At 35.7% G+C, this 17,917-nt stretch overlaps 1 protein-coding gene across 1 annotated transcript in view; it reads right to left on the minus strand.

Annotated features, from left to right (window-relative positions):
- Positions 1–17,313, minus strand: part of LOC145668616 (glyceraldehyde-3-phosphate dehydrogenase-like) — a 62,411-nt gene extending 45,098 nt beyond the window's left edge. The window contains exon 1 of the mRNA XM_081736655.1: positions 17,168–17,313. The gene's annotated coding sequence lies outside the window, so the exon portion shown is untranslated. The remainder of the gene's footprint in view (positions 1–17,167) is intronic.
- Between the last annotated feature and the right edge of the window lie 604 nt (positions 17,314–17,917).

The following is a 17,917-nucleotide window of genomic DNA, read 5'->3' on the forward strand; positions in this document are numbered from 1 at the left end:
CCCTCGAACGGCGGTGAGCTTCCCTGGAGGGGCTTCCCTGACTTACGGCCCTGCATACAAGTATATATTCGGCGTAATTTCCTACAGCAAAATGATAATCTGGGGGGCCCTTTCCATGAATACGATATGTTTTCAAGTCTCCCAGCCTCAGCTACCACCTCTCTGCAAAACAGGGTCTACAGAAGTGTAAATTATGCCACTGCGTCTCAATGGCTGTACGTAAAACCAAATGCAAATGAACTGTACGTATTATGTCACGGATAATGTGTTAGACGTTTGCTAACTACGAACTTCACGAGCTGAGGTTGAACTTGCTCGTACAGAATAAAATGGTTAACCTTCAAAAACCCAGAGAAAAAATTCAGATGACGATGTAGTATAGGAAATAAATTAATGATGAACGTGTTAGGTATTTACTATGGCCAATACTCATTTCAGAAAAATAACTAGTAAGCAAATTCCGCTGCCAGAATGTGTGCAATATTCAAGTTATTTATTAGAGATACAAAGATTAGGGATAGAAAAAAACATTTACATATACAGGACAAGAAAACGTAAAATACAATAATTTTACGTATGTAGTGTGATTATGTGAATCAACTCAAAACAAAATCAAATTTAAGAATGAATCGAAACAGGGAGATTACTATCAAAAATATTCTACTTAGTAGACATGCGCAGAGAAATTTTGGTTGGGAGGGGTGCAAAGTTTGGAGGATCCTATGCTACAAGACACTACGTCTAATGTAGTATTGAACTGGTGTTATTCAACATCCAGATGATAAGTAATTGTTAAACACTGGTACACATATTCTCAGAAAAAAAATATAGAAATAGATTGCTTTTATAAGAAAGAAAGAAAAAAAGAGCACAGATGAATAAGATCATATCTTTATGCTACATCAATATTTATCTGCTAAGTATAGTTTTATTAAGAAAGTGTGCAAATGTACTGTATGTAGAATTACGAAGTTTTTGGGGAGAACAACCCCTAGACTCCTGCTTATGGGCGTTCCTCCTACTAAGATATTTTATAAGCCCCCCTCCCACAAAGGACATAATTACAAAATTAAACGAACATGAAGGACATAACTTTCTGGAAGGCATAGAAACAGGGATAGGATATAGTCCTGGATATTTTTGTATATACAATCCTAAACGTAAGCAGTCCTGCATGGTATGGAAAATTTCGACTCACAAGAGATTGAAGTGAGCCACGGTGTTTCAGTGGTGCATGAGGTGTGGGTGTGGGTGCCTGCATGCATGAGCTTTCTCGGAGTTCTCTCGTTTCTTCCCACTTTTCTTCATACCACTATTTTATTCATCATCATCACTGGGAGATAACGGGACATAAAACTAATCAATTAATAAATAAAAACAAAGAAATTCAGTCACTCATTCTGCATAGAAAATCTTGCTAACAAGTGTTCTCAGGTAAGATGTTTTGTTGGTAGATTTTATATTATTATTATTATTATTATTATTATTATTATTATTATTATTATTATTATTATTATTATTATTATTATTATTATTATTATTATTATTTGAAACAACTGGCCCCTGAATTACAACCATCCTTCGCAACACATTAACGAGGTTGTGTCCTGTCCTTCACGAGAAACTCCCAGGGATGGGGACGAGCGAGTTCGAGCGAGTTTTCATTGAAACTCGACTCGATTCGAAACAGACATCTTTGACCTCGACTCGAGAACTCGGCTCGAAAAATTTCCTCCAGCTCGACTTGGAACTCGACTCGAATTTGACTCGAGTTTCGAGTCGAGTCGAGCCAAAACGAGGCAAATCGAGCTAAATTCTGTGTGTAGTTTCAAGTACTTTCTTCAAGTATCCTACATAGACAATATAATTATTATCAATGATACTTACTGCAATACTACATTATTATTATTATTATTATTATTATTATTATTATTATTATTATTATTATTATTATTATTATTATTATTATTATTATTATTATTATTATAACAATACCAGTTGCGCGCAGTATCCCATCTCGTGAGCAACATTAAAAATATTCCACATTACTGCTTACATTTCTCATAGCTTTCGCTTTCCAGTCTAATCAGGCAATGGTTTCAAAACGAGTTAAAACGAGCTAAACGAGCGAGCCGTTTATTAAACTCGACTCGACTCGAAACTTGACCTCAAAACAGTGACTCTGTTCGGAACTCAACTCGAATTCGCTTCGAGTTTCGAGTCGAGTAGAGTTTTAGCTCGACTCGTGCCCATCCCTAGAAACTCCCCAGCAGATATGTTTTAAACTGCTTCACGGTTACGCTTGCCCCCACGTTCACGCCGAAATTGCGATACTTTTTAAATATTGGACGAATGATATCAACTTTCGTCAAATGCATGGATTTGGAGAAAACTGAGACACTAGGAGTTTTGAACAATTTTTGGAGAGAGAGATCATGTAAATCCAGAACTGTTCCGGCTAGACCAGTATCTCATTACCGCCACTGCTTCATTCAATTCAATAATTAAATTTACAGTTTAAAAATACACTTGTCAGTGAGTGAATCTTTGTAGTTTAGTTGCAGTGTGGTTGTCCGGAGGCGAATTGACACAGTAAAGAAAACAAATCCATGTATAATGAACAAATATTTTCCGTCAACAAAGACGCCAAAATCTCATAAACGAGAGTAGAGTTCTTATAAAAGGCTTCTCTTTCACATGGTTAATGTTTCTAGTTAGGTTTTCTTCCTCAACATGTAATACCGTAGGTCTAATTATGCGTGTAACTTTCGCTTCACTTCACACTAGCGCGAGAACTACTCGTAACCTAATCGTTAACACGCCAAAGGAGTGCATTTTGTAGTGTGTTCAAGGCCGAGTCTAATTTCAATCAGGTGTTCTGTTATTAGTGAATAATTACAACAGGCATTTATTAACTTTGTTTTGACGTTGTTGTGTTGTTTTTGTCTTCTTTGCGGAATTCACTTCCTAAATACAACTCGACGGGATGACAATATGTTTATATCTGTTCTGTATCTGTAGCAAATCTGTTCTGTTCTGTTCTAAGGTTGTAGCAGAAAAAATAACAAATTAATTATAATAAAATAAATAAATAAAAACTATTTTTCTTCTTTGATCTTATTCAGCATGTTATAATAACTGCTAGCAAATTTTCGCAACTAGACTATCATTGTTCTGGTGTAAATTTATCATTTCTAAGATTTCTCTGTGGAAAATCGACGTTTCCCGCCAAATCAACGGCAGTCGAATTGCGAAATTTTCCACGTTCACTTATGTATTTAGGCAGTCTGAGAAAAACAATCTGCTCCAACAGAAATTTGCTTAGAACTCTATTTAACTTTTTTTCCCCCTACATTCATGATAGTAGGGTTACTCACGAGATGAAATAATTTTTTTTATGATGAGATAGGGGGCAAGTCAAAATTCATTCAATAGAAAGAAATACGTTTTCCAAAACAAGTAATCACTCTCACGACAGCTTTGCGAGACAAGACAGCCTCAATTGACAGTCTCATAGATAGTGCTCCCAGATTTTCAGACTAAAAAATCAAGATAACGTACGAAAACTTACAGTATGGTCATAGTTATATGCTGAAATATCAAAATAAATTACATAACAGGTCAGCTATTATTAGTGTCAAAGTGAGTGACAGATAATACATTTTTCTTATTAGTTGAGTATCGATAACTAATGAAAGAAATGTATTTCTTTTAAATGTCACACAAATGATATTAGTTCACGTGTCAGAGAAAAATCGAAACTTTTTGTGAGCCCCAAAAGTGCTCATATTGAACATGTGCTGCACTGAAACAATTTTCCAGGAACATAGTAACCATTAAATACTAATGTAATAACTTTTACTCCATTAATAAAGGTAACATTAAAATAAACCAATATATTTAAATATGTCAACTATTCGTGTGTCGCCCTATATGTTACTAGGTAGTCAGCAGAATGCAAAAGTATTTGTCTTTTTGCTGAAAACGATGGTCTGAATAGTGGAAGTATACCATACGAATCAGCCTCTGAGGGATTCCTTGTCACGTCCTTTCCCCTTCCCTATTCTGAGCTTAGTCTTATATGAAAATAAACCAAATTTAAATAAACAAACAACTAAATAAAAAGTACAAACTTTGCCCCACCCTGCGAAAAATCCTATAGACACCAATGGCCTTATCTCGATTCGAATCCAAAAACAATAACGACTAATGACCCTAGTGATGATTCGGCTACCTAGGGACTCGTTTATTATTATTATTTAACTTTAATATTAATCATAATAAGTGTATTTTACAACTAGTGCCAGCTTTCACATAAAGGTGAAGAAATAAGGCTAGCAACAACCTTTGGACGATTTGACCTTAATCATTTTTTATAAGCTTTTATTTCTTGGACATGTTCAATGGTCTCTGTTATCTGGATCCATGTGTGTGGTATAACTTTAGGACTTTACACTTGAGTCTAAATATGTGACAAGATATTTTCTTGCTGGCACCCTGACAACTGATGATACACTCTGGCGATAGGTACGAAGAATGCCCTTTAACTTCTGCATTTCGACTTTTTTTTTTCCTTTAAAATTTTACTTAATAGTTGATGATATAACTGTGACGTTAGTAATGTGGCGTGACTCTACATGCCCATCGAAATATTAAAACACTTTAATTTCTACTTATTTAGAGGATCGCATTCAATGCTTATTTAATTACGAGCTGATCGAGTAACAAATACAGTATTTTTAATAAAGTAATTTACAGCAGATACAGCTGGTTCAGTAGTAGAGTTTTTATTGAACGCAGGTTCGTGGATTCGTGATGTATGAATACTATGTGTTTCGTATTGAGCTACTTTGTGATTAAAGCACTACTGTAAAAGTAATTTCCTACTGTTATTAATCAATCAAATGTGTATAAGCGAGGGAGAAGGGCCTACCCAAAATTAAAATCCTAAAGCCGCCTCTGGGTGCATGCACTAGCTACTAGACCAGAGAGAAGGGCTAGAGTGTTATTATTATTATTATTATTATTATTATTATTATTATTATTATTATTATTATTATTATTATTATTATTATTATTATTATTATTATTTTAGGTTTGGGACTAGAAAAGTTTTTTCCACTTTTCTTGATCTACAGCTTCCTCTTTTAATTCCAATATTTTCTTCTATTTTTCAAATAATCGATCAGTTGTGTTCTTCTTTTTCCTATTTCTCACTTTCCTCCCATCTTTCCTTCTATGGCGTATCAAGAAAATGATAAGTAGATTTAACTAATTGTCGACTTTGGGGAAACATCATTTAGGACTAAAGTTTACTATGTTCTTCTTTCTTGGTTTGATTTTTGATTGGGTCAACTTGAACGCGTGAAAAATATAAGTTGAGAAATTTCAATATTGCGAATATTTTAAAAAAAGAAGCATTTGAAAATAAAACTGTTGTAATTATTCTTGAAAATTAATAGTCTGCACTCATTTCCTTTATGAGCTTTTTAGGCGTTTATTCGTGATTCTGCATTAATTACAGAACGTTTATACAAATCTACTAGCATGAAGCGTTTCTGTTGCAATAAATAGGGCTCTTGAATGAAACTGAGTTCTTAATGTGCTCTTTGATCTGGTGAAATTTAGGCAAATTTCACTAATACTCATGCACTAAAACATATAATTACTATTATTTAATATTTTAATATAGACTTTTATGTAAACTTTATGTATAAAATTTTGTATGTAAACAAATACCTGTTTTCTAGTGCGACAAATTACCTATAAGATGAAAGTGACTATATTTGTAACTTAACAACTCTTGAACCACCAGACCGATCTCCATAAAATTTTCAACATAGGTAAGGTTGGACCTGGCATGGTTTTTATCATTTCACTTTGGAGGAAGGAAGGGGAATATATATTGAAAATGACCGATATTAGCGATGAATCCATAGTTTTCGGATCTCTGATATGAACAGTGCCACTTCAGATGCCGTTTAAATAAAAATTCAGGCCCTCAACTTGGGGGAGGTGGAAGGGCATATATATATATATATATATATATATATATATATATATATATATATATATATATATATATATATATATATATATATATGATTAAAAATAGCCGATATTAGTGTCAAATTCATAGTTTTCGGGGTCTCTGATGTGAACAGTGACACTTTTCTTGCCGTTTAAATCCAAATTCATCAATCCGAGATATATAAAAATGATGAAAATGATCGGTATTAGTGACGAATCTATAATTTTCGGGATCGCTCAGATGAACAGTGACACTTCCGATGCTGTTTAAATTCAAGTTCAGCCCCATTAATACTCTAAAGGGAAAGAACGACATGTAAAAGTAATTAAAAATGACCGATATTAGTGTCGAATTTATAGTTTTTGGGGTCCCTAAAGTTCAGTGGTGACAGTTTTGGTGCCCTTTATGTCCAAAATGAAACGTATTTTCCCCGTACGAAGAACGGGTATTCTGCTAGTCTTTAATAATAACGAGCGGAAGTTTCACATGTTAAATTCTTTAACATATATCTCGCTGCTCAAATTTACGCACTTGTGCGGTGTATGTGTGTATGTGTAAATAATCTCTCTTTTTAAGTTGTTCGAAAAATATACAAATAATAAAGAGAAATTTTACCAGAAATTAGAAAAGTAAAATTAAAAACTGTTGCTTTAAGTAATTTTCCTGCTAGCGAAATACATTGTATATACGCCGCAGACACGTTACAGCAAATAAGATTAGCAGCAGTAGCAAAGAACTAGTTTTTAAATTATATTTACCGGTTTATGCCAATATATCCGAACAAAAGATTTTTTTCTAACGGGTTCAAAATTTCCAGCAATTTTACACAGTACAAGGAAGATATGTATCTCCATAAAATACAGCGTGGCCCAAAAGTAGGTATACAGTACCATAGTGATAAGCTCATTGCATTTTATATAATTTCTTATTGTTATTCATCAGGTAGACCTAGTTTCTTTATTATTTGTTCTGAATGTGTTTTACTTATATCTTATGCTTGGAAGAGCCGAAGAAAATAAACCCATAAACTAGAATTTTATACTTGATCAATGCAGGGATGATGCAGGGGTGTATACCTACTTTGGGCCACCCTGTACATATTTGATTTTAACATATCGGTATTAACTGAAATGTTTCTGGCCCTGTTATTTTCACACTTCCCTGCCATATAGTGGGGATTTCATAAGATTGCTTAAGATAATTTAAATGCGTCTATATTAGGGATGGGCAAAACCGGTTTTTATAAAAACCGAAATCCGGTTTCTATAAAAACCGAAACCCGAAAAACCGACATTTCGGTTTTCTCCAAAACCGGTTCGGTTTTCACCGAAACCGGTTTCGGTTTTCTCCAAAACCGGTTCGGTTTTCACCGAAACTGGTTTCGGTGAAAACTTTTCGAAAACACACAAAACTATTTCTGTGGAAATGGATTCGGTTTCCGGAGAACAACGAAACACCATTCTGGTCAGAAATAGAACAAATTTTAAAAAACCGGAATCGGTTTTGAAGAAAACCGAAATCGGACCAGGTAAAAAAACGAACCGGTTTTGGAGAAAACCGGTTTCGGTAAAAAAAAAACCGAAACCGGTTTTTTGAAAATTTTCAAAAACCGGTTTCGAAATATAATCCTAGTTAAATTGATTAATATAGACTAATGGTGAACACAAAAACCGGTTTCGGTTTTTCTAAAAACCGAAAAACCGGTTTTTGTGCTCACCATTAGTCTATATTAATCAATCTAACTAGGATTATATTTAGTGTTGCCACGAGACGAGACTTCAGGCTGTCTCGTCTCGTGCAAAGCATGTCTCGTCTCGTGCCTCGTCTCGGAAAAATGTGCTCGTCCCGTCTCGTGTCTCGTCTCGAGAGGTTCTGTCCCGTCTCGTCTCGTCTCTTTTGTCTCGTTTTGTTTCGTCTCGTAAAACAATATAGCAGCATAACATGGGAACGAAAGTAAAATGTAGCAGACTGCAATATGCTAATCAAGATACAACTAAGTTACAAGTATTACCCAGAACACACAAGACAAGAAATGTCACGGTAGCTACACCGTGAAGCCTTCACCTCTGGTGTATGTGGTAGTCGGTTCGATCTCGGTTAGTGCCATGTGAGCTTTGTAGTGGACAAAGATTGTGGGGACCGCGGTGGCTCAGTGGTAGAGCGTTCACCTCTGGTGCTTGAGGTCTTGGGTTCGATCCCAGCCCCCGCCAAATGAGCTTTGTGGTGGACAAACACCGTGTTCGTGGGTTTTCTTGGGGTTCTCCCGTTTCCTCCCACTTTCTTCATTCCACCGTTTCATTAATTGCTCATCATCACTGTCTCCTTTAGCCTAACCGGCATTAGCGTGGGACGTAAAACTCAAAGATTTCATTTCATTTTTCGAATGTGTGTGTTTTCTCGAAGTTGTCTGGTATCCTACTACTTTCTTCATTCCACTAATTTTCCCATCATCATCCATTCGGCCAAAGTTTCCTAAAGGTCTTAAAAACAAATTCAAATAAGCTCACAAGGCAAGGACAAATAGTTTACAAGAAAATAAATCTCTGCTGTTAGTTGTCTGAGGCTTCTCGACCCTGGCTTCTTTTTTTTACATTCTGAAACATTGAAATTTGTTTCACCAGTTTCAATACACGAATATACAGTAAATTGCTCATAGGTACGTCAAAGATGAATACACTAATGTCAAATAATGTTTACACGACAAGCAAAGTTTGATGTAAAGGTGTCACCATCCCCGACACTATCGTATACTATCAGCCCGCTTGCTTTATAGTGTCTGTATATATATATATATATATATATATATATATATATATACATAGAGAGAGAGAGAGAGAGAGAGATGGAAAGATATATAGATAAATAGAGAGATAGATATGTGTGTACACTTTGATTTCATATATTCCAGCCTTTAGGTTTCACAGTGTTCACCCATACCAATCCAAAAACTACTTTCGATTTTAGCATGTTTAGATTTGTTGCAATTATTTTTCTTTCTTTCTTTTCTTTTTTTTTTAAAAAAAAAGCTCGGAACCAATTAATTTTATTGAGTAATGGAAAGTATTTGATTGAAATTTTATATGTTACTGCACAGTAAGCTCTACTTAAAGTGCCATTGTAATGGGAGCTGAATGACACATCAGACGAAAGAATGCTTGGGACCAGTCTTCACCTCCATGGTTCAAATCTGTTCCCATAACCGCGCGGTGTGTGCTACTATGTGGTGGTTGCCCCGTTTGTGTAACAAACTCATGACAGTACACCCAGATTAGCTAGTGGTCTAAAAAAAGAAGTTGATTTTTGGGTGGCCATTTTGGATTAAAGTTTCTTATATTGTCGTGATCTATTCGCAATCATACAACGTACATCTTCATACCAAGCCGAGCGGTCTGCGGCGATAGATCATCGGCTTGAAGGCCCTGGGTTGAGTCCTGGAAGGGTCATGTGTATGGATTTTAACAGCATTTGTTTTTTCGTATTGTGTCAGGGGGGGAATCGTACGGGATAAAAGGATTTCAGTCTGAAAAAATTTGAGAGAATATCCTCCCCAGGATACTTTCATGGGAGTAAAGAATTAGTAAAAATATAGGATATACATTTTATAGCAGGTTTAAAAATATGGTTTGGGTATCCTATTTCTTTTCTGTTATTTATTTATTTAACAATCACCAGATACAGCTCCGAGGCCATTTTACACTGGATATCCAACAACAACAATAACAATGGAAAGGATTTGGGAAGGTATCGGCCAGGGCCTGTTTAGTAGGTACCATCCCGGCATTTGCCTGGTAGGTCTGAGGGAAACCCTGGAAAACCTCAGTCAGGATGGTCGGCAGCGGGATTCGAACCCACGACCTCCCGAATACGAAGCCAACGCTCTACAACTTGAGCTACTTATGTTCTTCAATGTTCGAATTTTGATCATTCTCATGATATTTTCTGCTTTCAACGGAGTTCCATGAATATTATACCAAATGTTCTTTACACTGTGCAAGAAACCATTTCTGAAGATAATTCAGGTTCTAATGAATATTATTCACTAGGAAAGGAAAGTATTCCCTTCCTCTCAACATGCAAGCAGAGGGCAATTTCGCACTCTGGTCAGATCAAACATTTCCACATAACAAAACGAAGGTCCCCCTGTAAAACCTCTTCACCTAAAGTGTTATTATTAGTATCATAAACTTGCTGAAAGCAAACAATTTGAAGGGTTCGTCGATAACATCTTTGCTTTCTTTGTCCTTCGCCCGCCTTCCAAACGAAGAGGTGAATTTTACAACATGACTGCTGTATAATAAGCGAGCGATTGGTAAAATGGTAAAAGTGTGTTTCTATGTGTATGTGTATGTGTATGTGTGTGTATGTGAGAGAGAGAGAGAGAGAGAGAGAGGGAGAGAGAGAGAAAGAAGACAAAATTTTAGTTGCAAGATGACATACTTCAATTGCCGTTTCCGGTTCATATAGCAAAAAGAATATCGCCACTAGAGAATAAAGACAAGGGTAGTCTGTTCTGTTCTCTATTGCCATCTCAGACAGAACTTTCAACTACAGCCTGTAATGAGTGTAGTCCTTACCCAGTTTTCAAATTGAATAGATGGTGGTGGCAGTTCGGTTTCTTGACCTTGTAAAAATCTTCCCTGTCTTTGATTTGGTTTGTCTTCATTCCAGCCAGAAATGAAAAAAATGAGAATTCCTCAGTTTACAGCAAGGGTAATTGGGGACAAGACATTAAGGATGATATTCCTGGAAGCTCATGTATCACGATTGCTTCATTCAATAGCAGAGGACACTTCTCTATGAAGGCTTTTCAACATGTTTTCTCACAAAGGGGATTTTCCTTTTGCAATCTATATGACCACTGGTAATTTCAATCTTGGTCATTCCCGCCAGCGTTTTGATTTTCGAGACGCGAGACGAGACGAGACATTTCACGAGACGTCCCGTCTCGTCTCGTTTTCGAGACGGGACAAGTGGTCTGTCTCGTCTAAAAGGATTCTGTCTCGTCTCGTTTACGAAACGAGACGAGACGAGACACGAGAAATGTCTCGTTTCGTGGATACACTAATTATATTTTAGTACCTTTTGTAAACGTAATTCCATTCTATCATGGTGCTAACTTTAAAGGTGTGGTGCACATATATTTGCTATTACACATTTTTCCTACTCTAATACAAGAAACATAAACACTCAGTGATCTTAACTGTAAACTACACAGTACTAAATATAAAATTGTTTTCTCGGAAATTTCAAATTTTCCCAAATATTCCGTTTTTTTTTTCAAGCTCGGGATAAAACGGTTTTTTTAACCCAAAATTTCCGGTTTTTTTCCAGGCCTTTACAACACTATCACACCAGACAAATGCCGAGATGTACCTAACATAAAGGTCCCACTCGCTCTAGGCTACCGATATGTCTTATAGTTAAAATCATGCGTGGTTAGATATAACGCCAACTGACACAATATCCTCCATTCCCCCATTTCTCTCTTGATAAGGGGGCCGTGGTAGCTCAGTGGTAGAGCGTTCACCTCTGGTATGTGGAGTATCTGGTTTGATCCCAGCTTGCGCCAAGTGGACTTTGTGGTGGGCAAACACTTTGTGTGTGGATTTTCCCGGGGTTCTCTCTTTCCTCTCACTTTCTTCATTCCACCATTTCATTCATTTCTCATCATCGTCGTCTCCTTCAGACCACATGACATAATCGTGGGATGTAAAACTTAAATATTTCATTTCATTTTTCCTCAGTTAATAAGAACTCTGAAATCTTTATCAACAATTAAATCATTCTTCTTTATTTTGAAATCCTTTCGCTGCTTTTCATAGTTTTTCTGAATTCCTCCATATAGTAGAGTTATCAACAAAATAAATTAATATTTTATATGACGGATTTATTTAAAATCTGTTTTCTTCTGTTACAGAGAGTATTGCACCCGAAACATTTTGATGAGTCTTTTTCGAAATTATTTATGCTCAGCGACTCTCAACATGCGTTTCGTTTATTCCCATCCTTTTTGCCATTCCTAACCTTGCTTTTATTTCCCATCAGGTCTTCATAAATAAAGTCTAGGTATCGTATTGAGAACTTGTCACAAGATCATCCTATGATGCTCTAGAAAAATAAAATTTTCTTCTTAAAAATAGAAAAGGTAACCAAACTGTACTTGATAATTTTATTTCCGGATGCAATATGCATTAAACGTAATGAAATCTACCTAATGTTGTGAAATCTAGACGTGCAATTGATAATTGAAAATCACAACATAAACATACGTATTTCCTATTAAATTGAACAGTTTTCTACTTGCACCCTCAGATAAGCTTGCCAAGCAACCTGCAAATGCCCGGTGCACCCTTCCCGAAAAATCTATTAGATAACGAAAATGAAAGGAGTAAATTTCCCTGAAGTATTTACATTATTTTTTCTTGAATAATACAAAAAATAATTCACTTATCTTAAAACTTTGTTGGTTAAAACTTTTCAAGACATGAGTTCGCCGGCGCCGCGGCTGCCTTCTGTTATAGTTCTAATTATGGCTTATAGTTCAAATCATTTATGAGGTTAGGCATAATGACAACTCACATAAAACCCTCTCCTCGCGGATCAAATGGCATGGCACCCTCTCAATAACAATACCACTGCCCTTTTTATGGAGCCAGTCTAACTCTGATCAATGAAATTTTTTAAGTCTCCACTACGCACGATTGCTATAAACGTTGATCAGTATATGTATTTCTTATATATTTTTGTATATTTCAATATAAAATAACCAATATACTGTATCTGGAGTAATACAAATAAATACACTCATAAATAAAAGAGGAAAATAAGACTCAAGATAGTAATTAAGAAGAAATTATATTCTGATGTAATATGGTGGAAGGAAAGCATGGTAGGAAAAGAATATTATCGTTGTTCGACACTATTAAAGCTAATAATTCCTTCGTCGAGTTAAAGATTATCCATCGTGGACTACTAGTTTATATAGACCAAGGGGCACGGCGACTGCTTGCTTACCTCTGGTGAGTGGGGTCCTTGGTTCAATCCCAGGTAAATTTGTGGTGGACAACATCGTGTCTGTGGATTTTCTCATGGTACCTCTTTTCCTCCCGCATTCTCATTCTACCATCCCCATTCACTTGCTTTAACCATTGTCTCCCTTAGCCAAGAGACCATAATCATGGGACGTTAAACTGAAATATTTCATTTCATTTCATATATACTACTCCATTTACCGCAAAAGATCTGCCGATTTTGGCAGAATACTTCGTACTTACGATTGAAATAATCATGATACCAATAACGTAAACATAGCCAATGTTTGGGAGACGCTGATAAACAATTTTTCTTTATATACACCAAAAATTTAGTTCAATAATTTCGCCACGAATTTTACACTATTATTTATGGTGAGGGCTCCAGCTCCTTGAGTCTTTCCTGGCTACGCCAATCGAATCGGTGGCATGGTTCCGATTTGCAACTCTTTTGTAGGCGAGATAGTGTGAAAGGAACGGTCTCTACTGAGAGTTGATCTTACATGATGGACTGTGCCCTGCGAACTGCACCAGACTTAAGTCTCTGTCGTCGTGTAGTAAAGAACCCACCACGTTAATAGTAGGTTCCATCCTTCACATGATCGGTGTTGAATGGGACGCAAAACGCAACTAATATATACAGGGTGTTTCAAAACAACACCAACAGCATTTGGGAGGTGATTCCTGACACCAAGACAAGACAAAAAACTATAGACCAACCTAGGTGCACAAATGCTTCCTTTCGGGGTTATAGGCTGCCGGAAACATAAAAAGAAAAGTGAACTTTAAAGATCCATAGCTCCAAAAGTATGGAACCTATTGCAGTCGGGTCAAGACTTAGGGATTAATATATGCACTATCCAAAAATACATGTTTGAGAATCCTAAGATACTCACGCAACAATTTTTATAGAGGGAGTTTGGTTACGTGCATATAATTTGAAGTACTCACCAACTACCTCTATAAAAATAGTTACGGAAGTACCGCAGGATTCTGACACATGGATATTTGGATAGGGCACATACTAGTTCCTAAATGAAGTCTTAACCTGACTACGGTAGGTCCCATAGTTTTAGATAGAGATGCAAAAAAAGTCGGCTTTTTTGAATCGATGTTTTTTTTTTACATAAAATGCCGGCTTTTTTGAAAAAAAACGATAATTTTGGAAATTTTGGCTTTTTTCATTTTCATGATTTTTCTATCTAAATAGTTTTCTTATAGTATATTCTATAGTTAGATAAGAATTCCATGACCTAAATGCCATTTTTAGCTCTGTAATTCACCATCAAGACGGATGGAGCACATGTTTTACGAATTAAAGCTAACATGAAGAATGTAGTATTTGAGGGCAATTTTACAAGCTATTTAACTTTATTTTAACTTTTAAGTTATCGACATTTTTTTTCTTCTCTAGATCATTTTAGTTTGTCAGCCATGTTTCATTTCTAAGAGCTTAGTACTCTAGCTTCTAGCACAAAAGTTAAACTTACGTTTTTCTATATATCCGTCAAAGCATACGTTTTTCAATATGTCCGTCAAACCGTACTTCCACATTTCTGTTATACTGTAGTTGTGCAATGATTTAGCAATAATTTTCCGGATACAACCTTGAATTCCAATTTATACAAATAATGAGTAGCGGATTTAAGAAAAGTACTTTGGGAGGAGTTTCTCTGATTGTTTCGTTTTCTAAAAGGTCCCAATTTTATTTGGGAGGTGCTTGAAGTTTATAAGTACAGGCATAACTAATATTTCGTTTCGTTTATATGTTTAGCAATAATCTTGCGGATACAACCTTGAGGATCATTTTATACTGAGAATCAGTAGCGAATTTAGAAAAGTATTTTGGGAGGGGTTTTTTCTTACTTATGTTTAGTTTTTCTAAACATTCGTAATTTTTATTTGACGGTTAAAGTTTATAGTTTATGAGTAAAGGCATAACTAATAGATATTTCGTTCGTTTTAGACATTCCGCAACTTTGGGGAACAAGCTTCAGTCCGAAAGACCGACCCCCTAACCTTCGCAAAACCGTCACTGCTGGTAATTAGTAATAACAACAATTTAAAAACAATAAGAAAGGAAATCTGCCAACTCCTACAATCCAGTCGGCCAGTACACGCACTATTTCTGCATTCACAGGTGGAATGAAGAAAAGCTTTGTCAGAATGGTCGAATGCTGGGTTGAATCCCGGACTTCCCGATAGAAGCGCAAAAGCTAACCACTCAGTCATGTTTGTTGTGCAGTTGTGTTTAGTATAAATATATTTCGTAGTCCTTTTTTTTTTTTGGTAGGGGGGGGGGCCGTAATGATATGTTGAATCCCTCTTGTTAAAAATTCAGAAAACTTGAGGATTGGGTAAACCGTGATGGTGGTTATATAAAACTTAAATGTAGAATTTCAAGAATATACAGAACCAAAAGCTCTAGATGTGCAGCCTTTAAGTGTATCATATAAATCTAAGTATTTTTCTTGTTTTATTTTAATTTTATTTTGTTTCAAAAAGAGAGAATAGAATATTTTGAAGTAAAAATACTACATACAATTTTGTTAGTTATTTGTTTATTTTTTAAAAAAAGAAGTTTTTATTTTTAGGGTTCGCTCGTTTACACCAGCTGTTTTTTTTTTAAATAACTGGTTTAAACCAAAAAAATAAAAAGAACAAAAATGCGAACTTCATGGTGACGTTTCCACATGTCAAATTATCTGCATTAGTCTTATTTCCTTTCACCTTTTAATCAAGGTGTCCCATGTTCAATTCTCGGTCGAACCACAGCTCTTCTTTCATGTATAAGCCAAGTAGCGGTTCGGAGGTCACTTTAAGCGAAAGTGTTCTCCTCGATAACCTCGGTATTACGTAAGAATGTTAAGCCTAAACATACGAAACGAAACCAAATTATATATTTCTGCATGCCTGTTGTTTTATAAAGAAGCCAAGGTTGCTTAAATATATTGGTAGAAATTGGCAAAATTTATCGATAGCTTCCAACATTAGCTTGGATTGGACTTTCAATGATATCTACATACTAAATTTGTAATTTAATACCTCAGTTTTAGCGTACTGATTATGATACGTTGACCTTTAAATTTTACATGGAAAACAATAACAGAATTTTCCCGTTATTGTTTTACATTTAAAATAATGACGGAATTTTCCCGGTGGCTAGGGCGGGAGTTTCTCAATTTAAGAAATTTACTGACCGGACTTCTTTAAGCTTATGGGACCTCTTCCAGCATAATGCCGTTGTTGCATAATAACACCAAGGCGAAACAAACTTATTTCTGTGAATAGTAATATAAATACATAAAGCAAAATATCTATAAATAAAAAAAAACCTGGTTTAAACCCAAAAAAACCTGGTTTAAACTACCCCCAAAAAACGGGTTTTTGGCATTTTCAGAAACAACCATGGTTCTTGCCAACTCTGCCTGCTTTTGTATATAGGAGGTTAAATTTTTTTAATTATATACATTGGTTAATCCTTTGGAATTCATAATGTAAAAATGTTGAAGTAAAATTGTTTGAAATATCTTTTCGAAATTCATGGTTTATTTTCGAGGTTTTATATTATTATCGGCATCAACCACTAATTAAATGACTTTTTGTGTTATAGAGAAGCGAAACAAAGTCTGCTTTATCAATTTAAAGCAGAATTTTGAAAAAAGCCCAAAATTTCCCAAGCAAAAAAGCAAAGCAGAAAAAAAACGAGTTTTTTTCAAAAAAGCCGGGTTTTTTCCGAGCCCTTGCATCTCTAGTTTTAGAGCTATGGGCCTTTAAAGTTCATTTTTTTTCATGTTTTCGGCAGCCTAAAACACCATCTGTGCACCCAAGTTGGTCTATACTTTTTGTCTTACCTTGGTGTCAGAAATCACCTGCCAAATGTTGTTTTTAAACACCCTGTATATCATAGGTTGAACAGAGAATTATTCTAAAATTCATTTTAAAAGGCGTGAAGTTAGTTTAAAAACTTAGAAACTCCACTTAGAGCAAATCTTTATAACTTTTTTCTTCCAAGTTTTTTTTTTAACTTTTCTTTCTTATCTTTCGCACGCTCACTTCAACAAAAATTTAAAAATAAAAAAGGACTAAAAATAACTCCACTCACCCGCACAGTGTAGAACGGAAGAGCTGATTCTTCGCCAACTTCTTCTGACGATCACGATAAATATTTAAGCTGACAGACGCAACTTAGTCGCGCAAGAAAACTTTTTAGCTAACTTGTTACGAAACAGTTTCTAGTGACGTGTACAATCAATGCGTCACAAATCACCACAGTGGCTGCGAGTATCGACTCATGTGATCGTGGCCTACATGCTTCGTATCACGTGCAGTTTCAATTTAATTCCGAGAAGAATGTGCACTTCGCGTGAGTTGTACTAAGTTCCTCATGCAATTTTCTTCAAACGTTATTTCTGGCACGTTACCTTTGGTTAAACGGTGTCATAATATTACGAAACATAGTCGTTTTTAATGAATGGTAGAAACGTATTATTCTATTTAGGTTTAGTGCGTTAGAAATATACTGTATAGGTAAACTCTCTCGCTTTAGGTACGACCAAAGACATTGCCCGGCGAGACAGCTTTTAGCTGGAAGACATGCAATGGCGTATTTAGAGGAGGACCTAATCCGGCTCGAGCTCGTCCCCATTGTGTGCAAAGATTTTTTTTTCTAATGTACTTTCAGCAATAAGAGTAAAACTCACGAAATTGTCACCTTACGTCTCTTGTCGAAATGCAGAACGAAAGGCAGCAAGCATATCTGCAACATAATGGCCGATCCCTCTTCATCCCCACACCACATACACACATCAACATTCACTTTTAACAAGCGAATATGTTATTGCAGTGGAACGCT

This window comes from Thermobia domestica, chromosome 13 (genome assembly GCF_964235325.1).
Source record: "Thermobia domestica chromosome 13, izTheDome1.hap1.1, whole genome shotgun sequence".
Lineage (NCBI taxonomy): Eukaryota > Metazoa > Arthropoda > Insecta > Zygentoma > Lepismatidae > Thermobia > Thermobia domestica.